This window comes from Colias eurytheme, chromosome 13 (assembly GCF_061535395.1).
Source record: "Colias eurytheme isolate Ceu_HAF_F1 chromosome 13, ilColEury1 Martin Lab GWU primary, whole genome shotgun sequence".
Classification (NCBI taxonomy): Eukaryota; Metazoa; Arthropoda; class Insecta; order Lepidoptera; family Pieridae; genus Colias; species Colias eurytheme.
This window is the reverse complement of record NC_142992.1, coordinates 6,068,479-6,094,388: the sequence shown is the minus strand read 5'-3', so window position 1 is coordinate 6,094,388 and position 25,910 is coordinate 6,068,479.

The following is a 25,910-nucleotide window of genomic DNA, read 5'->3' as shown; positions in this document are numbered from 1 at the left end:
CGAAATCCCTATCTCCTGTAGTCAGGTATACCTGGCTGTAATTATCCGTCGTGCGACAATTTATTGTGGCAAAATTATCTTTGTTGACCCACGCGCCGTTGTTGCATTTGTTTTCTTCATAATGATATTAACATAAGTTGGTTATTGATGGCGTCTTTGGAAAATATTTTGTAATACTAAACTAGTGATAGTTTATATTAAAGGAAGGATGTACAGATATTATGTTTAATGGTTAACAAACATGAATAGGTACTCAATTATGAGATGTGTTTTTCAAATCGGTTTGTTAATCAGTCTTTCAGGTATTAGAAAAGATAAATTGTAAATTGAAGAGTCCGTCGACTGCTGAAATTAATGATAAGGTAAATACAGTAATGTTTGCAATAAGTATTATGATTATGAACACACATAGCAATTCTATTCATGATAATAGAAGTTTTCTATTATAAAGTTTTTCAGACATGAACAACAACTGAATGGTGCACATAAATTTAAAAAAACAAACAAAATCCAAGACTCATTTCGTACTCTCGCATAAATAAAAACATAAATGGTAGAAAAAGTTACAGTATAGTTTCAAAACGTTAAATATCTAAACTTTAAGTCAATCCAGTCTCAAAAGAGTCGTTGGAATGTGAATCATAGCGTGCAACCGTCTTACTTCAAGCTGAAACAGTGTTAAAAAGCTTAAAGTTGTATAAAGTTGATTCACAAACTTACAAATCAAAAAGGCACCGTCTATTTCTCAGCAAGTGTCGTATAAATAACGTTAGTGCACTTTAATATTTCCCCTCGCTTCATCGTTATTTTCATTTCTGTTATTTTTAATACCTGCGAGTTGCGACAATAAACTCATTCCGGCGTTTGTTAAAATTATAATACGACTTCGAATGCACATGCAGTCTTCATCTCGATTGTATTACGTTGAGTATCATAACTCGTTTGTTAAAGATTTATGATTCGCTTATAACTCGGTAGCAGAAGCTTCATTGTCATTTGTATAACAAAGTGCTAAAGTTTGATTCATGGTGGCAGCAATATGAGTCGGTCACGACAGTGCGACGCGACCGTCCTCACCGTCACGACGTACTGTTTGCTTTGCTCGGAATTCGCAATGCGCCCTGCCTTGTAGTCTGTTTGCAAAACAAATATCAAAATTATTAACTGGCAGAACATTACGTTTAACCTTCTAACTAACCCTTCTCTCTAAGTGTAAATATTTAGATAACACGCAAATTAACGACTAGTAAATATTCAAATATTATCAGAGCTGTAATTTCTTTTACAAATCCACCGGGAGTCAATAAAAATCAGCGAATTTCGCAGACACTTTTAACTTAATCACTTCATTTTGGGGCGAAATTGAAAACCTAGCCGGTTATAAATTCATCCCGAGAACTAGATCAATATGAGCGTCGTACGGCTGATTCGAATAATAGTCACGTTAACTTAATTGCGAATTACTAAATGAATTGGATAGAATTTATATGTATGTGTACACTTGTTTGTCGTACTTATTAAGTACAAGACGTACCTAAACATTTTGATTATAATACAAATATATTTGATACTCTAACTGTCCAACTTTACACTTAAGCAAGAAACTCGATAGGTAGTCTTTTAAAAGTTTATTTATCCACACAGTGTACTGCACAACTAAATTCAATGGCTGCCTAACAACCGACCTAATTCAGGCAAAGCATATTCTTAAAAGCTATCATATTAAAGACCCTTTGTCTTTCATTACAACATCAAAAAAACATTCAATACAACACTATAACACAAACAAATTATGTTGTCCACTATAGGTTTGACTTACCGCAGTCATGGGTTACGTAATGTAACGCTAATGCTGCATGCATTTTTAATTCATGTCAAGAGTCCCAAGGCACCGTGGGGTAAGTGCATCGGCTGTCGCGGCGCAGTCTATGCCCGAACATGTCAACGCTGACAGCCAATTTAAATTAGCTGTTTTAGCGCTACGCTATTTCCAGCAAAATAAAGGTAAAATGGAACAGGGAACCGGGAATGGATATTATTCAAACATTTTCAGATGAAGATCGGTCGACCGTTTTGGATTATGTGCTATTATTGTCGCTGATGTCATTATTGATAAATTATATTTGATTTAATGTAGAATGCATTTAGGGAAATAAGTGGTAATGCCCTAAAGTATATATAATGTGCTTTCTTAATAATTGTTGTTTTGAATCTGACTCTAAAAGTTGAGCAGCCAATTTATAGAGTCGTCGAACTAAGGCGTCGTAAATCTGATATGTTGAACTAATTATACAATGGTAATTTCATCTTATTTCACATTTCAAAATATACATAGTAATTATAATACATACAATAAAACAAAGGAAATCCTATAAAAACTACTAATCAATTCAACGTCAATCTCTACTTGATGTCACTGATATAAGTTTTATTTATGCCCGTTGGTGTACAATCCATTTCACGGACGCTTGTTTTTTAAAAAAATTCACTCGTAAAATAGTAAATCTAGTGCACAGCTACCAAATGGATTTGAAAATACGCTTAAATCTTTGTGAAACACAATCAAAAAAAAATGAGTAAACGGTTTATGGTCTGTGAAGCTTTGCACTGCAGTTGTATTATTTTTTATTTGTATTATAGTTGACCTAATAATATTTTTAGCATAAAAATAAAATGAGTTGAGATTGTGGATCGACTATTAGTATTCTGATTACGAAAATAATGTTCCATTATCTCATGGTTTTTTCTAACGTACAAACTGCAAAAGCTGAAATGTCCAAAAGAGAAAGCCATCAACGAAAATATATGCCTGGTTTAGTTATAGCTCCATAAATCGCGAAAATTATGCAAGCTTCGCAATCACCCATATCGGGCTTTGATGGTGACGTTTATTTTTCAAATAACGACATACTTCAACAATAATATTTATTTTGAATAGTTCACAAATTCAATTAAATTCTGCATTGCAATTTGGCCGTGTTTACATTGACATGGCCTATAATAATACTGGTTGAGCGCGACAAAAATATTACATTGAAATGGTGCCAACTGGATATGGGCCTATTTTTAAATAGACAGAGATAAATTTACACATTCATTATGGTAATTATTTAGGAGTAAAGAATTTGGAATATTAATTGTTCTAGAATGAGATAGAATATTGCGGACGCTTATGAGTGCTTACCTATGAGCCGCGTTTGACGGTAAACCATGATTGTTATTAATATTGGATATGCTTCCTATAACGAAAGACACTTTAATTACGATAACAAAAGTATATTTGGAAGTAACCTAACAAGATTATCAATTCTCAGCAAATGTAACGATAGCAGTCCATTTTAGGTAGAGTCCCGGCAAGCCTTGTTCTGCCTTACTGTTATCACTTAGGCGCATGAAAAATAGATGTTGGCCAATTCTCAAATCTACTAATAGGTAGGTAGGTACTCAAATTTCATGAAATTCAGTCCAGCCGTTTAGGAGGAGTATGATAACATTCTAAAACGAGAATTTAGTATATAAGATTTCTTATACATGTGCCATATGATTTATGGGTATGGGTCCATTTTAAAATTACCACGATATCAAGGCATGTAAATTTCAATTACCAGAGTATCATAGAGTCGTGAGTATTTAGAATTAACTACCGCTTCAAACGGTAATGTGCTTTCTAATTCACGACGGACCTGAAATTATAATGTGGATAGATTATAGCTCGGCTTCATAGCTAAGAAGTTTAACTAATTACCAGTTAGTTGAAAGATTACGTCATTTGTATTCTTGTCACTTGACGAGCGGACTGTAAACTTCTTTGGACAGTTCGGACTGTGGTATTGAACATGTGTGATGAATAATTATACTTATACTACAGTTAATTTGTTCCGCATTTGCAAATTAATCAAGAGTACTTATTTTAATAAAGAGCGAGATTAGACAGCTTAAGGTTAGGACTATAAGAATTAAAAATATCTAAGTTGTAGAGATTTTTGTTATATCTGCATTTTCTTAAAAAAAAAACTACCTACCTGAAATAAAACCTTGTGCATTGTTAAAGTTACCTACTCTTGTTGATAGTGTATCACAAAATGTTGTTAATTTCTTTGTATTTCCCCTTATTTGCACTTAATTTTCCATTTTCTCCGATTCATTCATCCATTTCTATCTATTAAATTTAATAATTATACTAACACTTCAAGAAGGACTCCTTTCAACGCACTCTCAATAACGTTGAATCACAGCACCTAATGATATCCTTACATAAGCTAGTACATGTTTGTCATTGGTGTGAAAGGCCCACGTCCGTGAGACCGGTACAAACGATGAGTTATTGCAGATCATCAATTATTGGAGATCTTATGTATCTACTGGATTAGATTTGTGGACTTTTCTTGAAGCATTTTATGGTTCTAGAAAAGTGAATTTGAATTTTGTTAGTTTATAAATGAAGTGTAGGCTTCTATTCAATATGATGTTTTCACAAAAGCCTCGTAGCTTTTCATATTGGTACTTAATTCTATATACTGTAATAACTTACATCGTACGTACCTGCTATGACGTTGTTACCCACATAACATTTCCAAAGGCTAATTGAAGAAAATAAACATAAAGTTTAAAATTAAACTAAACGTTATAAATATTGAAATAGCATTTATATAATAAATGCCTCTAAAATATATGAGTGATAGGTATCACAATTATTAAGTCTTTTCTTAAGATCAATAAAAAAAAAACTTTTTGTAAACTTTTAACGTACAATACAAGATAAGATTTAATATAGTTAGGTACCTCTTCCAGCACTTTATAGCCGTGCAAATATTCTAAGGCGGTGTTTACATCGCCGTGCTTTCTCTGAAGTGCTTAGCTCGGTGCTAACAATGCTTGTTGTTTGCATTATGCCATTTGCGTGATTAATATTCTAGAAAACATATTTCATAAACACTTCTGTGAAGTGCTATGTACTGACAAAAATAATGCATGTGTTTATTTTACATAGTTGTTGTTATTTCACATACTTGTTTTATTTGAATAGGATAACAGATAGATATTAATTATTCAAAATTGCATTGATTGCAATTGTCGCATTCCACATATAGTTAGGTAGTTTCTCAATTATGTTTCATTTTTTTTTTTTAAGTGGGCTAAATTCATTCATTCTTTCTCTACTTCATATCTCCTTAATGGTTATATTTTCAAAACGGGGTTAGCATCTCTCTGGATCCATTTCATTCTATAAAAATATTCAATTTTGTTAATTCACAATCTTAGATTTAAAAAATCTATTTGAAAATATTATTTACATAGAAACGTTTCTGTGTCATCCCTAGTTTGAAATCATATCTACATTGCGTTCCTCGAAAAGCTTGTTAAATTTGTTAATATTTTAACATAATATTATATGCATATAGACCAGTTTATATTATTTTCCTCGATATTTTACTAAATCAAAAGCAAAATTATTATTCATGTTAGATATTCTAATTCTCATAAAAATTATGCAGAGGAACATTTTCAAACGTTAAATTTTAAACGTCGCTTCGAATAAGTATTGCGACAAGTTGATTATAACTCTTTGTGTAAAATGCTATAAAAGTAAGCAATAGCCTTGCCTCACGGGTATGAGGCTTACCTATTAATTCAATTCAATTGCAAATACGAGGTAATAAAATTTTCATTACGTACTATAATAGTATGAATAGGGCTGTGCCAACCAAACAACCTGTGTATTATTATTTAAAGACTTATTGTATCTTTTGCTGTATATTAATTTAAAAACTTGAAAAGAACATACTTTATTGAATTTAGATTAAGTGTAAAGTTACAGCAATTAAAATCTAATTTTATGATATTATCGTAGAATACTTAAGTAAGGTAAAAATTATGATACAGTGATTAAATTCAAACCATTTAGTACATTAATTTATTAACCTGTTAAAATGTGAGAGTTGGCAACCCTGTTGGTGGGTCAGACAGCTGGCTATAAACGACCAATTGAATCATGTTAATATTACGACTCCCATTTAAATCATAATATATATATTCGTTTATTAGTCAATAAATTCGAGGTTATTCACCTTATAGGAAATAGGCAATCTTTGAGATATCAATTTATGAAGGCGGATGACCCGGGGTTTATACATTGTTCACATAAATTAATTTAATTTGAGTTTATAGGTAACACCGTTATGGAAAACTAGAGGAAGTTACTTGATAAAATACGAGAATCCATTTATGACAACCAATACATAAAACTAAAATATACTTACCTAAATAAAACAAAAAAATACTTATAAAAATGCTTGGTAAAAATCACAGGTAAAAATGCAAGTGTGTATTATTGTCACTTCTTGTTGCTGACAGTATTTTATTTCTTATATAGAAACTTATAAAGAATAATTTTATCGAAAGCTCCATGGGGTGCCATATGAATCCACTATAATGTAATTGGAAACTTATTGCGATTATACCTTTTATATTTCAAGTATTTATCTATGATAATTACATTAATATGTTTGAAGTTACCAATGCACACCTACATTTTCTCAAGTAATTTAAAAACAAAAGTAAACCATTTTTTTAAACTACCTTTACTTAACTTACATTCCTATCCCTTTTATATTATCACGTACAATGCTTATTTACCGTTGAATGAATGCAAATTCTCCATTTTAATATTGATATAATTATTTCGATTACATAATTTGAATATTTAAACGTAAATATATCGTCAATTTAAAATAAATTACACTGCCATAAAAATAAATAGGCAATAACCATTTCACGTATCGTTTAACTAAATGAAGGTAATTTTGTTTAATTATGTCTTAATTAAAAGCTTTTTATGCATTTTTATCTACATTCCGTTATGTTAATATTGAAATGTATTTAGGAATCTATTCGGCTTCACTTCACTTTAGAAGATAATAATCAATAAAACAATAATAATGTATTGAAAAACGTTTATAACACGTTCAAAAACCGCTATAGAGAACGCAGAGCTTTTTAATAGATATTAATACTATAAGATAAATACGTTTTAAAAAGGGCTTTTCAATATTGACGCTGTAATTAAAATATCGACAGTAAGTCCGGTAGCAGCCTAACTTCCAAGAACAATATTAACGTTAAAATTATCAACTACTAAACTTTAAAACCGAACTACGTAGATAGATATTGTATGATGTATCTGTACATCTTCTTCTTTTATACATGTACAAATTCATGAAATTATAATATTGCATAATGTACAAATAGTACCTACATACATTTCGAAAAACATTAAGCATTTTTATAATAAGTAAATGGTTGAACTATATAAAAATCTCATTTCCTCGTCCTCATTTCCAGTGTTCAATCGTATTCATACCCATAAATATAAATAAATTCACGTTGTATTGACTTTACATATAATAGAATAAAAAAGGACATAAATAGCGACGTTACTGTCTAAGTAAGAATCTGTACGCCTCATAAAACTCAAGTTCCCCGAATCTGAGAAATAATCAAAGTATTATTGAGTCATAAATCTTTATCACCGCTTTCAACGATGCCACAACGACCGAATATGTGAATATTTAGATAACTTTTCTATTGGCTTATATGAGAAAGTTTAATAATCAAGATCGTGCGTAAATATCATGAGCTATCATAGGTTTTTACGATCGGCACCTTCGGTCTTACAAGTTAGGAGGGTGAAGGGTGTATGGATTAAGAGCTATTCACATTTAAGGGAAGCTAAAATCTCCAATAAATTTTGTTACAAAACAATTCCGGTTTTACAGAGTTAATTCCATTAAACCATCTTTATTTAATGTTTTGAAATAATTTCAAGTTGAGAATGTTTCCTGGAACAGGCGTTTCGAAAAGTGATATTAAAATTGCTTATCAAATATTTTGTTTTATTGCTACCTATTTTGTGGTTACAGATTAATAATAATTTTTACATAGAAGTCTTACGAATTAGTGTTAAATCTGTCCTACATATTTTGTAATTAACGTCTTTCTTGGAGATATGTCGATCTTTATGTTCCTAAACGTCATTTGCAATTTTATTAGGCTTTAAATATTTATTTTTCGTTAATCTTATAATTATATTATCAAAGCATACAAATAACATTTTCTTCTATGATAGAATGAACAGATACAAATATATAATTCTAGATTTTCTCAGTGTAATATCTATCATCTGCTGAATATTAAATATTTATCTGATATTGTTTGAACCATTTTAACAATAGCTCCTCGTATTCATCGCAAGCCCTTAAATATTATATTAAATGACTCATGTTTTCTTGAAATCATCGTAAATACTAAAATACAATAAGCTTTACAAATTCATAAGGCAATATTGACCACAACATATCGACAGCATTAGTAAGCAATTTACTGGCTCTTAGAAATTCCCAACATTACGAGTAGCTCCTACACTCTCATGTTAATAAGACCGTCCTTACATAATTTGCTTGTACGTTGAGGGTAATCAGTGCTCCTTTATGTAAGCCCGGTCAGTACTTTCTTTTTAAATACCCTCCACGGTAACGTTGTCTCTAATGAAATTTACGAGGACACCGAAACATCTCAATTTTGTGCCCGGCTCGACCCTCCTCCGGCTTTTCATCTTGAAGATTATTTTTAAATTGGATTAGATTAAGATAGGTATATCAAATACGTATTCGGGATGTCCTATTCAATGATGTTGCTACGTAAACAAATTATTTTAATGCCATACCTTGGCGATTCTGGAAATGGGATTTTTATGAGAGTTTCGCGCTGTTTAAGGTCAATATATTGAGGGATATTGCGTGTTGATAAATCAATTGGTTTTACATCCACTTGAAAAGTAAGGGTCGTATATTTATGTTAAACTGGGCAGGTGGACTCACCCAAATCTCTGAATGAATAAAAAAACACTTTAAAATGAATCTAAACAGATACGAAGAACTTTAACATTAGTTCATATATTAGAGAGCTCATATGTTATTGTAGTGTAGAATAAATCGTCGAGTCTACAAGTCAACGTACAATATAGTTAATGTATTCACTTCGTCCCTGCTTTCTGAATGAACCATTTTTACACGATATGTTATCTTCATTGATTCTTTTTTATTTTGATTATTACGTAATAACCATTTAATAAGAATTAAATTCATAATTTTCACACCTGTTACTTAAATTTTCTATTCTCTGTGAAAAGGAGGGATATATCACGCATTTTTTGTTTTTATTATATTCTTGATTACAAACCAGTCACAAAACAGGCAACAGTCCACAGGTCAGCAACGTAATACGTTCTATTAAGGTCTCCAAATATATGAAGAGGCATCCCATTTGATTGTGCAACGCAGCAGCTTTGTGAACCGAACACAGCCCACCCGATTTAGATCCCTAGGATTACAAACCGATGAAAAATTCCACCAGGACTGATAGTACGTCGCAAATTGAATACGTAGTATACCATATAACGAGATCTGTGCGCTTTGTTTCCCATTTAAGCCTGGAACAATGTTGGAGTTTTATGTTCATGTAACCCTCTGAAAGAATATAGGTTGAGAGGTTTATCTTTTGTTATTACAACGTTGTCATCTTATAGATGCTTAACAATTATGCTACTCACATAGAAAATAGGACAGAGACTCTATTTTATATATGTATACGTACCTACATGAAATAAAAGATGAAATATGAAACAAAACATGAAACAAAAGAGGGAGGACCCAAGATATTTCTTATGTGTACAAACAAAAGCAAACAACGGATAATATTGCATTAATTATCCTCAATTTATACCACTAATATAATCCATACATACGAAATATCTTCATTACAATAAAATTACAACCAAAATATAATTTATCAAACACCTACGTTAGTCACACGTGGAGCGTCTCATCATTCATTTTCGTACATAAGTTACATAATCTCAATAAACTCAGGAATCCTTCGTAATATCTCCAGAAATGTTTCCAAAGGTAAATAGGGGTTTACGAGATTGGTGTGTACGAGGAATTGTTAGCCGACGGCAGCACATTTGTTATTCTATTATTACCCTTATTTAATATTGCCGTGATAAATATACCTCGCAAGGATTAGCGTAACAGCAAAGTTGAGTTTTCATCGCACGTATAGTGAGAGATCTTGCAAAGTTCTGTTTATAAGAAATAATAAGCTTCTTTGGTAGGTGTTAATTTTTTTTAGAGGAGTGATGATTAGTGTTAGTATCTTAATATGTATATATAAATCTCGTGTCACAATGATTGTCCTCAATGGACTCCTAAACCACTTAACCGATTATAATAAAATTCGCACACCATGTGCAGTTCGATCCAACTTGAGAGATAGGATAGGTTTTATCCCGGAAATCCCACGGGAAAGGGGGTTTTCTCTGAAAACGCGGGCGAAGCCGCGGGCGGAAAGCTAGTAATATTATAATATAATATTTTAATATGTAAAATGAATTGATGTGAATAAATTTAGGCTAAATAATTCAATTATTTTTCCACAAGCTGAATGTGAAAGAATAGTATTGGCTTAATCCATTGGAATGCTTCTCTATTAGCGCGTAACATTATCAGTTAATTGTACAAATAGTGTTGTACTAAATTGTATAAGGTCTTTGCGAAATGAATAAAGGCAACTTAATAATATTAATGGCAAAGTTAAAAGACTTACTTTCTCAATGTTTTAGTATTCTCTAAAATCTAAATTATTAAATTGTTCATATTTATTTATTTAAGAGTTGGGATTTTGAAATGGAGCACAATATTTCCACTACATAATTATCTTGTTGTATATTAATGAAAATATATTATTAGAATACGTGTGTACCGAACTTACACAGAACAATTACACATTAAGCATTTATAAAAAAATCACCAATATTTGCCTTGGCAACGACGATACAGCCTACGATATAAACGAAGGAAAACCTTAAACGTAATCCGAGCCTTTAAAGTTTAAACCTAAGACCTAAAGGTTAGGCGGCGATTACTTATGCCGGCTTTAATAATTGGAATGCAAGGGAGAGGGCTGCACCCCACGTGTTTACCCTCAGCAATGGGGTCTGCACTGACACCTGTCTTAGGTGTTGTTATGTGGAACGTACGACTGCTTCGAATCACTTTTACTCGTGTTACACTGTTAAAAAGGTCATCGCCTTCGCTTTGATTGAGTTTCATTTGATAAAAGTTTTAAGGATGAAGAAGTACCTTCAAACATGCAATTCAGCGTTACTATAAGAACTCAAAATGCTATAAATAATAAACAAAATGAGCCTTCTAAAACACTATTTAATTTTCAATTAAATTTAATTCTTAACAACAACTTGATTTGAAAACAAAGAATAGGAGTCCGTTATGTATATATTCACGATATACTTAGATTAGATTAAGCATTCTCAATCATTTTTGAAGTGAAACTTCTTTAGGCCCGCCGAGACTAAGGTCATTATACCGTCACTTCAAGGAGGGCGACGATTTTGGTATATTATAGAATCTTGCTAAAGAAGTTTCACTGCTAACACGTGTGCTCGGCACACACGCTCTTTTTTTACCATATTCGTCTTTTTTAACACCTTTTAAGCCTCCGACACAATAGTGTCGGAGGCTTTAGTAGGTTTATTATTATATTACTTTAATGTTTTATAATTAATTAATTATAAATAGAACAATTATATTAAGTAACGATCGTTCCACAATATATAGTGAAAAAAGGACTTCAGGCTTCGCCTTAAGGAAGCCCATGAAATGAAATGATCTCGTAGCAATCACATTAGCTAAATCGTATCTGAATGGAAGATTCAGTCGCCGCAATAAAATGAAATTCATCTCTTTGAGCCATCCCTTGAAATATTTTTCTAAATTAAATAGGTACTAAGCAACACTTTTTCCTCGTTAATGTAACTTCTCGTTAATAAAATTTGGAGTCATTTATATTTTTATTTTCATTAAAAACTAGGTTAATTATTTTTTTTACTTTAGATTTTAGAATCAAGAGGGTACTTTTAAAAGCTTTATAACATATGGTAATCTGTGATGGTGCATGTAGTATGTATTCTAACGCGCATTGTTCCAATTAAATAGAAACACGGCGTGATAAATTCTTTCTTGTAAATAAAAAATACTGTTCATTATGTTCTTAGTCTCATATGCTTCAATATTTTTTATTAATGTACCAAAAATTATTTCTACATAACCCATACGAGTATATCAGCTTTGAAACTGAAGTTTCTGTTAAAGCAAATATCTATAATATTTATGAAATAAGTAAGAATATTGCTATTATATTATTCTGAAGTATTTTATGTGGGCATACCTACCAAGTTTTTACTAGAAAAAGTTTTCACTTTTAATGTATTTTCATTTTTAACATGAAAAGTTTTAAAGTAAAAAGCTGTGAGAGGTTATAAAAATTCATGTTTCGATATCCTTTATTTTATAATTACATATTGTTTAATATCTGTTTATTTTTAATCTAAGCATCAAGAAAATTATCAGCGTTGTCCCTACTAATATTATAAATGTGAAAGTAACTCTCTTTGTCTGTTACGCTTTCCCGCTTAAATATCTCAATCGATGTTGATGAAATTTGGCACAGACATAGACAATCTTTAGACCTTGAGAAAGAACATAGGCTACCTTTTATCAAAACACCACGTGGGCGAAGCCGCGGGCGGAAGCTATAGTGCTGTATAAAAAATCTGTAAATTTCTTTTTTTAAAGCGTAACTCTACCTTTGTTATAATTCACCTGCAAGCAAGTTTTATAAGGTGAGACACAATACAATTAAATATAATTTATTTATTGTTTCGGTAATATAGTAATGCATTACACAACAATTGAGAATATTTTTTTCACAATTTAAAACAGAACATAATACCCACTTACCAATATAATGAATCGAAATCAAATAATTTTTAAACCTCACCAATCGAATTCTATAAAAAAAAACACCCAGCAAACCGAACATTGTAAGAAACCGCGAAGCTTTCAACTGGCCGCTACTGTACTAATGTTCCCATTTCGTGTCCACTGCACTTTACTGGGTCATTCGCACCCTACGTGTTAAATTATGATTATATCTTATGTAGTAGAATTAATTTACGATATAATCTTCATTGTTAAGACTCGTATATGGGTTATTATTCATTTACAAGTGTAAGGATAAATTCAGATGGAATATTAAATGGATTTCACACACCGCTAATTCTTCATGAAATACAGCTGATATACAATTTTCGTTTGAGTAGCGGAAATATACAAGATTACCAATTAATTAATCCATACTATTAATATTATAAATGCGAAAGTAACTCTGTCTGTCTGTCTGTTACTCAATCACGCCTGAACTACTGAACCAATTTGCATGAAATTTGGTATAGAGATATTTTGATACCCGAGAAAGGACATAGGATAGGTTTTATCCCGGAAATCCTACGGGAACGGATATTTCTTTGAAAACGTGGGCGAAGCCGCGGGCGGAAAGCTAGTTATAAATAAACTATACGTAAATAACAGTCGCATTATTAAAGATGCTCTTTTTATCCTATTTTTATTCAATTACACTTAACAAAAATTAAAAGGTTTTATTTAAAAAATAAACCACATTTAAATTTATAATTGGTTTTAAATTATTGCTCATGCTTTTTGCATAAAATAATTTTACAATACTTCAATAATTTTAATTCATTTACAAAAATAATATTATTGAATATACTTAACGTTCTTTATAGTATTTCGTTTTCGTACCAAACAGGTTGAATAATTACTGGCTATAAAGAATATTCACGCATTGGACTGATTTCTATGATCCATTTTTAACCAAATTGTCAACTACAAAATCTGTATCAATTTTAAACTCATAAAATATTTAAAATATTAACCACTGTCCATCTGCTTATATAGGTACCTACTTTATGAACCGCTAAACCGACCTAAATGTTGTAGAAAAATGAATATTTCACTGTTGAAGAAATAAATGAACTAGTGATGTATAAAATAGTTTTTATAGTACCTAAAAGTTACAAGCTAAATTATTATTAAAGAGCATCTGGAATAGTTCTCATAGAATCGTTACATTTAGAGTTTTTCTTAAACCATATTATTTTATCTTAAAAACCTTTTAATTACAGTTCAAACTACTAACTAACCTCAAAAACACTATGGAAATTCAATATAAACCCCTGAATAATAAACGTAACAGTCACGTAATTGCGTCACATAAAATGTTGCAAAAAAGTTTAAATCACGACTAAATCCGAGCTTATTTTAGCCTACAGAGTGTATTAGCATTAAACTGATTTGAAAGCGTATAAAAGCGTCCTGAATCCATTTAGGAGGCTTTGAATCACTGAATTACCTACGATTTAAGCTAGACTAACTCGATTTTATTAAGTCCTGCACAACCTAGTTTTCAAATCCCGATGTAATTTAGCTTTAATTCCTGTAGTTTTCCGCCTATACGTTACAGAATGACGTTGGTTAATATTATTTGCTGTGTGCTCTTGCATTTCAAATCTGCAATGAAATGCTCTATTGAGAATTACATAGTAATTTTATTATCTTTATAGTGCATTTAAAATTCCGTTGCACTGAATGTAAAATTGTAAGTAATCATCAAATCTAAAAACGAATAAATTAAAAAGAACGGATGAGATGAGGTAAGATTAAGAATATTATAATATAATTTTTAAATACTTAGAAATAGGCGAGAAAACTAAAAACGTCATAAAAATTTTAGTTAAGTTTCTTTCATCAGAATGCAGAGAAAGCAGGCATATTGTTATAAATTTTAACCACAAGCGTGATATAAATTATTCGATTGTATTTCCATTAAAAGTCTATTAATTTATGAATATTTCAAATAGTTATCATGCAATTAGTTAATAACGTAAGTATAATATAGCGATACCAAACTCTAGTTAAACTCGAATGGGAAACCTTGTTAGTTCTGAATATTTAGCGATCGATTTAGTGCAAGTTGGTCAGGTAGTTTAAAGCACTCATCCTCATATCACACCACGTTCATATTATAATAATGTTATTGTTGTAATGAACATTACATACTACCTACAATACACAATTAGTATCATACTGGAAGTTATAAACTAAGAAGGATATAAAAACAAAGATGATAAAAAAATCAAGAAGGGATAGCAATTAATAGAGTAACTCTATCTATAATATAATGAGTTCAGAAATGAATGTGTGATCGTTTTCGAACCACTACTTAAAACATAAAAAATACCGTTCAACTTCACAACGTCCAAAAAATCTCTGTCAAGTTACAGAATCGAAAGTAAATTCAAATGTAAATCATCCTAATTATGATAGTGTTGAAAATCTAGTTTTATTCGTCATACTACACTCCTTTGTATGCTTAATAATTTCACGAATAAAATATAATAGAAGAATCGATCAGGCGGTCACAATATGAACATATGTTTCTGTCAGGTTGTGTATAGCCATGATCAATAGCCGTAGACTGCCGAAAGCAGACAATAGCTACACCTATTTCATGTCAGAAGCAACATTATTTTGTAATATGGTTTCTGTACTATAACGTAGTCTAAGCTTTATATTTCAGCTGGAAGCATTCAATGAAAATAGGTTCTGAGTTTCCTTCAAAGTAATTGAAACACGTTACGTAATATAAGACAGATTTTATTAAAGTTTTTATCATTATTTACGAAAAAATAAGTTGTATGTCCAATCTTATACGAGATTATAACGCTTATGTTTCCTAATTCAATAGGGTAGAGCTACATAGTCAAAACAATTAAAGTAATTAATGAATTCAGTGTATTTATACACTCTAGTGCATGATTACAAAACATATGTTTAACATCATAGCTATACGCGACTTGAATTCTCATTAAAATGTCAGTCGAAATTTTATTGCGTTCGAGCGATCGCAAGGAGTCGGCACGGAGGAAATTACATCTCTAATCAGCTTATTCCAAACGAGTGACATCTGACAGAAACGATGCGCGACTAGCATATCGTATTGTGGAAGTATTGTGGCGACCAATATTGTTCTATCATTTCATAAAAAGGGTCGGACGGGTATGACATTGAATTGATACTCGCCTCAATGCGCGGTTCATTTAAAATGCTTGCGTTGTTTCAAATTGTTTTTTAGAGCTGGTAGATTGACGCGTGCAGGGAAATGCTCTGAATAGGGGTTTTAAGAATATCTTTAAGGGACTAAGTCAAAGAGATATGAAACAGCTCTCTCATATACAAGGTCTTAGATTTTTTTCTTCTTTTATAACCTGAAGCTTCCATCATGTTGGAGAATTTCGTATCGTTGCTCTTTACAATCTCAGTCACTCTCGTACATAAATTTGTATCAGGCCTAAGAGCCTTGAAAAATGTAAGTTCACGGTATTAAAAAGTAATTCAAGTAAACATTATGAATTTTAATTAAGTAGCAACGATTTCAAAGGACGCCACTCGCTTTGAGGTCTCTGCTGAGCCTGCTCCGGAGTCTTAATTAGTGTTAATCTTAAGATAATAAGCTACGTGTTTTAGCCACTAATTGGTGTAAATTGAAAAAGTCAGGAATTCACTGAATTAATTTCACGAGTTTCGACATCGGATTATGAACAAAGGAACTCATTAACTTGCTTGTAAACTCTATTAGGATATTTAACTGAGCATCTTTTTATGATCGCGCCGTAATTATACTTTCAAAACAATTCAATTTCAATGCGAGCTTTATTCGGAATTCGAATGGAGTTCTGAAGATTCGATTGTACTTATGTTTGAAAATTATACAATAAATATTTTCCACAAAATTGGTTAAATAGAGTAAGCAGAAAGTTTAATAGTGGTTGTTTTATCTTGAAATCCATAGAAATATCATTTTAGCTTAAAACTTAGGATTTTAAGTGTAAACATACCTAAATTCATACATAAATTCATCATCAAATCAATCATCTTATAAAAAATACATAGCCTCCTAAGGACCAAGCTAAAAAAATCCTATTCTGCATTACCACCCATTGTTCTCACCTGAGTACATAAAAATACAACAGACCTGCCACCCAATGGTATTTTTTTGTTTTTTTTATTGTTAGAGTTAAAATTTACTTGTGGGATTTTTTATCTGTGTAAAATATAGCTTATAGAATACATTTCTGAAAAAAAAAACTCGTTTTATTTTGTTCCCATGTGATCACATCAGACGTAAGTGAATCCAAAATTTTTTTTATTAAAATTAGGTTTTACTTGTAGATTTTTTTATTTACTTATGTTATAACATATGAGATCATACAATAACCTCTAAAAAGTATACAAAAGAATTAAAAACAGTTTTTCTTAAATTCTAAATGTGTAAGTTTACTACACATTAGGTAATAAAATATCTAAACTATCGGAACATATGTTAAAAAAAGAAATAAAAACATTGGAAGTACAATATTAGGAACTTGAAATATCAATGAGCTAACTAAAAATCGATTTGGAAACAAATGGTGGGTCTCCTAAGTCTTCATCACTAGGAATAAAATCTCCGTCAGTCGGCTAGGAAATCGATGATATTATAATCGTCACGAATAACTGAAAAAATAAGGAAGATAACTGTTTATTTTGATTGCAATAGTAATTCCTGTTGACAGTTTAAATAAATTATAATCATAAAACAGGACAATTATACTCAAAATTACTGTAAAACAACAAAATAAATTATTAACTAATTAAATGTTTTATAGTCATTGACTACCAATGTCTTCAACTGAGTACAAAAAAAATGAAAATAATGTTGTAAGTAACGACCAATGTTCTCACATGATCACATAAAAATTATCCGTGAATTTAAAAAATACAATATGAATTGTTTCGTTAAATTTAATTAAAATACGTTCCTGTACTGTTTTTACTATTTATTTTTCAATACCAAATGAAAATCAAGTGAGAGATTAATATGATAATTAACGATTTAACTTACCTCTGTTACGTTGACCAGCCATTTTAAAAACTTGAACTAAAGTATTTTAAAATTCTGTGATTGGATAACCCATTTACCTACCAAACCTAATAGTTCAATTCAGCCAATCGCGTTACACAGTGATCATAGGCAGAAAAGCGCGGTATTTTTTAAGATATTTCGAATTTTCGATTTTGTCATCGGATGAGGACGGTGGTTGGTAATTTAGTTAAAACTTTTTGGTGCTTTGGGTGGTAATGGTGATGGTGTTTATGTACTTATATGAGGCCATTGGTCCTTAGGAGGATAGAACAAGTTATTATGTAAATCAGCATGTTTCTATTTTGAAAAGATTTAACACATTAAACAACTCTACATAATATTATGTTCAACTTTTAACTCCGATATTCCAAGTACAACAAAAATCCCAACCACACGATAGGTACATACAGAATATTTTAGAAATTGTTGCCGTGTGAACTCAACATTAGAAACAAAGGTATAGACGGAATTGATGGAGCGTGAACTGATAGAATGGGTCCAACCTTAGCGGGATAAAACCATCGTCAGACAACGCGCAATTTGCTCTAACGTTCGTCGCGATCGTTCTGTAACACGGGGTAATATGTCGTTCATAATGCTGCATCGGTTTAAATGGTTGTATGTATATGTGATATACTTACATGCGGAGTTCTCTAGGAAATGCCAATTTTAATAGTGGTGAACTAAAAGTAGTTAAAACTAAGTTTTACCTTTCGTTTTCGCTTCTTCTTCTCTTAATTAATGGCTTCACCCAATAAAAAGGGACTTCGCCAATGTTCAGTGTATATGGGAGAGACAGGACTCAAATTTCGGTCAGTTAGTTAGGAGGGATGTTATGTGACATGTTATTTAATGACAGTTTTTTTTAATTAGTCATTTTTAATAAATCACTCAGCGCAATAATAACGACAATCAGCCAAATTATAAAATGCTTCTGTTAATAATGATGACGTCACATGAGTCAATATAAATCAATCAAAAATATAATACCGGCAAGTCGGTATGCTTATATCAATTTCAAAGAAAAAAAAACGTATTAATTCAAGCCAATATTTCCGTTTCAATTTGCAAATTATAATCAAGATTTATAATTAAAATCCTTTGTTGACGTGTCGATACAAAAACTTATTGATGTTCAATGAACAGAAATAAATTGGTGAGTGATAAAATAAATTTGATATTAATTAATTGTTATTGTTTTAACGTTTCGTGAAGTTTAATTGCGAATATATTATCTTTGTTAAATTGGAAAATATTAATATTCAAAGAAAAAAGGAACTTTTTTTGTAACTTTGTATTATTATCCCTAATTAATTTTAGATACTTAACAAAATAGATACTTAGGTAAAATAGGTAAAATAATATTAAAGCCTAATATTTTCTTGCTAAAAATATGAACATACGCTACGCTTTGCTACGAAAACCCCGACTTACAGACATTTTTGTTCAAACACCGAATAAAAGGTATAGATATTTTAATTCTCTCTGTATAGATATTTTAATTTTATCACACTACCCATTATTTATCATTTAATAATACTATCTTTTGAATTGAATCATACAATTAATTTTATCGCTATTCCGGGATGATAGTGTATCTTAAATTCAAAAGCTTCTTATTGACAAAGCCTTGAAAATTTTTATTTTGAGGAACCACGTGGCATTTCAATTTTAATGATACCTACAGCACCGTCTGCACAGGAAACCTTCACTAAAGACGTCCAACCACTGTATTGTGTATTTGCACTGAAACCTCTCCAAGTTAACGATTAGAAATATTGCAATGGAATTTATATTTGAATATTGTGAGAGATCCCATAGGTAAATAAGATTTATAAATTATACTATTATTAAGCAACACATTTAAGTGGTAGGTGGACTCAAGAGTCCTTAATATTGGCGTATAAACTAAAAATTATAATAAACTTATGTTGTCTGTTGTTTTCCTCATTTATCACAATTCAATACCGACAAAATTGAATTAATTTTCAGATACATAAAATGGTTTTGCACTACGAAATAATTAAGGTAAAGTTATGACTTTAAAAACTTTCCTTTGCGAACTCGAAGTCACACTATATAAATTGCACATGAGACGAAACCTATCTATTTAATGGTTAAAATACAAATCAATTAAGTATCTCGAAAATAAGTAAGTAGCTTCGAGATAACCCGATGTTTAGAATATCATGTGATCCCGTCAGTCCGCCTGGTATTACACCAGACTTATTGGATTTCCTTTGCTAACCTGACTAAGGAATTGAAGAAATAGAATTTGAATTGCAGCATTAGAATATATATTGAAGTACGTACCTACTTCTTCTACAAAATACGTCAGTAATAAAATTAATGATAACAGTTCTAAGGTAAGTTAAAATAATTTATAATGAATTATACGTTGAGAATTGAATACTAAAGATGTACCTGCAACAAATCTTACTAACATGATTGTTATTAAAATACAAATAAAACTAGCCATGTGACAGCAAATACACAAAATTTAGAACAAAACATTTTCATTGTTACGGCTTTGATAAAGTTACGGCGGTGCATTTCAATCAGATTGATATATCAAAGGGGATTAAAATTTTAACGAGTGTAACAGGCACAGGTTATGCCTCGCTTTGTGTGGGTTACCTTTGTTAAAAATCAGTGAAGGACGTTGGTGTTAACAAAGCTCTTAAATTAATAATTTTTAATCTGCATACAGCTGTTATGTACGAACAATTTCTAATGCCACTTAAAAGCTTCAATGAAGTAAGTTTCTAGATGAAAATGTAATCTGATTTTATAATTATTAGACTTGTTAATAAAAGAAGAATTATTTTCTAATGATTGTGAAGTTATGAGAGGTCACATTCTAGTATTTTCATACCTATACACAAAATAAAAAATAGGCATCAACATATTAGAAGTTAGAACAGTATTGCATTTTACTCATAAAGAGAGTTGTATATACATTTGTGTAATCTTTTCTTTCGACCACAATCATTTCAAACTGTAGCACAATCTTTAATTAAAAATGTAAACTATAAACCAATGCATTTAAAATTCATTAATATACCGGAGGTCGTAACGGCGTGTTTTAAAAAAGCGCAATGACGTGCTAAATATAGGACTTTATAAATTTAAAAACTCATTCGTTTAAAGCCTTTAGCTTAATAATTATAATCAGCAAAGTTCGTTAGTAGGCGTGCGCTCTTTCTATCCAATTACCTCACGTGGATTTACTCGTCGCTGAGCAAATAATGCCAGTGAGTTTTACTGAAAACCGTTCGATACTTTTACATAGTAACATAATATTATGGTTTTATGCATTTTGGCTATTAGTACATTATGTAATAGTGTATGTATTATATGTTTATGATAGCTATGTACATCTTCTTCCGTCAATTAAAACTGTTGCAGTAAACAAATTGTATAGTTTTTATCTGTCAACATTTGAGTGTCATGTAAGTAGTTATGGTGTAAGGTAGTGTAAGCATCCATATTTAACTGTGTATGTTAGCATGTGTTGTTCTATGAAAAGACTAATAGGTAAGACTGCGTAATTGTAAAATTATGATATTTATAAATGATTCCACATACAACCCTATTTAAAGCAAGGTGGAGCTTTATTTTGAAACTTGGAATTCGTTACTAATTTGGAGATACGTATGTGAGTTCCTTTCCATGTAACGAGTCTAGTGTGTCAGTTCAATTAAATCACACTGATATTATAAATACGAAAGTTAGTGATTATAAATAAATAACGATATAAGAACTTAATTTTTTTTCCGTGGTATAGTCCGCAAGTGAAACCGCGCGGCACAGCCAGTTTATACATAATCCATAATAATGATACCTCGTCAAATCCTCTAATTGAGTAGCATTGATTGAAGCATTCGTTTATTCAAATGTTAATTCAAATAATGAATTAAAAATATTTGCAAATTCAAGCGTACTTCAACCATATTGCACGCGTGTGTATGTTAGTTTTAATTGCCCTCATTCTCTTAATGAACATTACTATCACGAATATTATAAATCTGAAAGTTTGTTACTAGAATAGTGTAGACTGTGAATGTCTGTTTCTAGCTAGGTAAATTAATAAAGGTATGGTACTTAAATAAAGAATAGATAACTATATTTTGAATTAAAAGTCTACTAAAAGTTTACTCTCTCACACCATGAAGTCGAACAGTAGCTTGTCAATATATAAAAAGTCATTGTTACATACTATAATTATTTATGAAATCACTTGGAACTCCATCCCATAAAAAATATATAGGCTACATGAAAAAAGCTACGCACGAGCTTTTGGTATTTTTAGCATTTGCTGATAATATTTATTCAGTTACTTTTATGTATTTTAATGCAAGTTATTAAATAAGATAAAATTAGTTTTCCTAATAAGTAGTAGTAGTTCCTAAGTTCCTAACTTAATCGAATATTTGAAAGATACTTATATTTCCAACTAAAATGCTTAAAAGTAAGTATACAAAATGTTTTCTTAATTCATAAAATGTCAATGAACTTCGACTATTAATTTCAACATGTCTGAAGCGATACTTCTATTAATTCTTACGTGAAAATAACAAATATTTTACAAATCACAAATCCCTATGCTATACAACTATAAGTTAGAGTAAATTGTTATTAAAGCAAGCATTGTGTAGACTTTCTCAAGTTTATTAAAATGAGAATGAACTATTGTATACGGGAACATTTATTTCAGCTTTTATAATACCAGCTTCGTCTTAGACAATATTAGAACTTACGGGATAACAGTATAAAACTGAGCTTTAAAACGTATTATATAAAAGGGTAATGGAATAACTTTGGAGCGTGAGGTCAGCTCGTTTGAGATTATAGTACGAAGTATGTGTAAAATGCATCCTCGCCTTTATAAGAACGGCCCGCTCTATCCATTTTTTATTTTACTTTATTACATTATTTTTTATTATATATAGTATTTTATACAATAAGGCGGGCCGTTTTTGCTTTAATTACGGACTAGTTAAAATAGTTTTTAAATATTCGATAAAACTGAAAGCCAGTATAGTATATAATATATGCTCACCAGTAGGTGTTTTCATTTAATACGTTTGCGTTAATTTCATGATTTAATAGTGATTAACTGCGCCTAAACATATTTAAAAAAACTATAGTAACCTTTGTTGGTATTCAGTTGCAGCTAAATAAGGTTTCCAATTAGATTCATTTTACGGGCTTGTTTTTTATTTGGGTTCCTGAATGTAATTTTATATTTTACTAGCCGCGCCGCGCGGTTTCACCCGTGTGGCTCCCCTCCTGTTGGTCTTAGCGTGATGATATAGCCTATAGCCTTCCTCGATAAATGGGCTATCTAACACCGAAAGAATTTTGCAAATCGGACCAGTAGTTCCTGAGATTATCGCGTTCAAATAAACAAACAAACTCTTCAGCTTTATAATATTAGTATAGAAAAACAAACCACGTTCAAATATAAGTAAATGTCTACTATGGTCACATTAAAAAGAAAGATGGATATTTTTCAAAGGACCATAAAAATTAAAATCTATATTTCTTGAAACTAATTCATTCACGTTAGTAGGTCGACAAGTTAAAGGTAAATATAGAATTGCTCTCCATTCCTCTGATACGTTCAGATTAAAATATTTTCAAGAAAATTTTATACAAGCAATATTAAATAACCTAGATTGAAGTGAAATTACATCCACTGACCTTTTATGTATTCCGCAGACCTGTATTCACTGCAATACTGGACATTGAAAATATTTTTAAGATGAAATTGTATTTTAAACAGATAAGCAATAACTAAAATGTATATTCTAAATAATATTTTCATTTTGTTGGAGTTGAAATTTTATTAGATAAAGTTTTTGATTTGAAATTAGTTCCGGTGAGTTTTGTTGGAATTAAATATCATTGTTTATGAAATATTCATTGAGAGTATTATTTTATCACGTAAAACAATATTTGAGTTTACTTTTGAATTATAAATACATCAGAATAAGGGTTTTCGTGTCATTGAAGTTTGTTTGATCTTAATTTGATTTTGAGTAATATTAATTACCCAATTAAATAGATTATTTAAATATTATTGATGAAAGAAAACCGTAAGTCCTTAATCAAATTCCCAATGTGTTTCATTTTCTTTAATTTAACTCTTAATATATTTAGGTACATAATATTGAGTGAACACAATTTAATATATCCTTGATTTTAAACGATTAGGGCCGATTTTTCAATGCTTGGCTAAAACTTATTCGTCGAATAATGTATAAAACTACCATTGTAAAAACGTATTCTAATTGCCCGTATTTGACAGTCTACGTGACATTTTAATATTATCGTGTAATACTTTATTGGACGGATAAGTTTTATCCAAGCATTGAAAAATCGGCCCTAAATGTTATCAGGAAGTATATTAATTGTAATGTTAGTTCTATGCTCTAAAATATGGCAATACCAATCAATCTAAAGCCCCAACAAATCCGCAACGCAACGCGAAAGATATGAACCGTCTGCTTTTATGATCTAAAAAACGAGCAACTAAATCGTTTTACGTAGCAGTTAGAAACAACTACGATAGCCGAATACAGTGTAAATATTTGCAGAGAATATACGCCGAGTTCCAAATTGTTTGGCTTGACGCTATGAAAATTGTGAATGTGAAATTTTCGCCAAATAAGTTGAACGTTGTCTCTGCGACGCTCGAGTTTACCGCAGACGTGAACAGACAACTTCCTGGACTGAAAACGCTACTACCTATATTATTTTCACCGACTTTTCACAATTTTGAATTTGTTACTGATTTGGGGATCTGGATTAATGGTAGTGAATTTTGTTGGTACTTGTTTTTTGGCGGGTGGAAAATCCAAGAATTTGTTGTTATCAGAGATGAATTATCTTGGAAATAGTTCACATAGATTTGACAATAGCATATCGCACAATGTGATAATAGACGAAAAGACAGCTCTATATTGAAATTTTTTACCTACTGTTGAAAAAATGTAATTGTATAGAGACTATTTATGACTCGTAATGTCGATAAAATAATGATTTAAGTATGATATATTATATCACATCTACTTAAGACTCTTTGTATGAAAAAATATTAGAATAGTCTAACAATAAGAAATCAATGGGCAGACTAATAAATTCTGAGACGCAAACATTGTAATTTATTATGGAGAAAAACTCCTTATATCACGCCACTGTCAACATGCAATCCAACCATTTATAATGCTCTAACACACTTTAACGTCATTTAGTAGAAATTATGTGGTTTTAGTTTAAAAAATCATAGATTTTCGAGTATATTTTTTAATAGGTGATAATGGGATATGAACAAAGAAACTATACACTTGTGGTGATTTTTATTATAATTAACAAAATACTGGTATGTTACAGTATTTATAATTATTTTTTAATGAAAATATTAAAATAAAATTTTGGATCAGTTGGCTGATATTGAGGATTCTTATGAACAATTTTATAACTTTTATTTTCCATCTTGTGACAAGTTTACCATCAATTAATATCCACATATTTGCATTAATCAATTCAATATAACTCATCCATAACAACCGTTTAATTTATTTTGATATGTGACAGAAAATTGAAGCCAAACACGAAAAATCACAAGCAATTTTCACAAATCCCTACACGTATTGTGAAAATTCACGACGCGCTGGCTTTTATAAACATCCGTAATTTATACGTTATGATACATGTCATGTTTATCATATTACTTGTAAACCGTTCAAGAGAAGTTAATTTATTAATAAACTAACTAGTTTTCTACCCGCGGCTTCGCCCGCGTTTTCAAAGAAAAACCCGCATAGTTCCCGTTCCTGTGGGATTTCTGCCATAAAAAGCTGTAACCTGTGCATATCAAATTTCATCGTAATCGGTTCAGTAGTATTTGTGTGAACAAATATCTATCCATCCTCAGAAATTTCGCA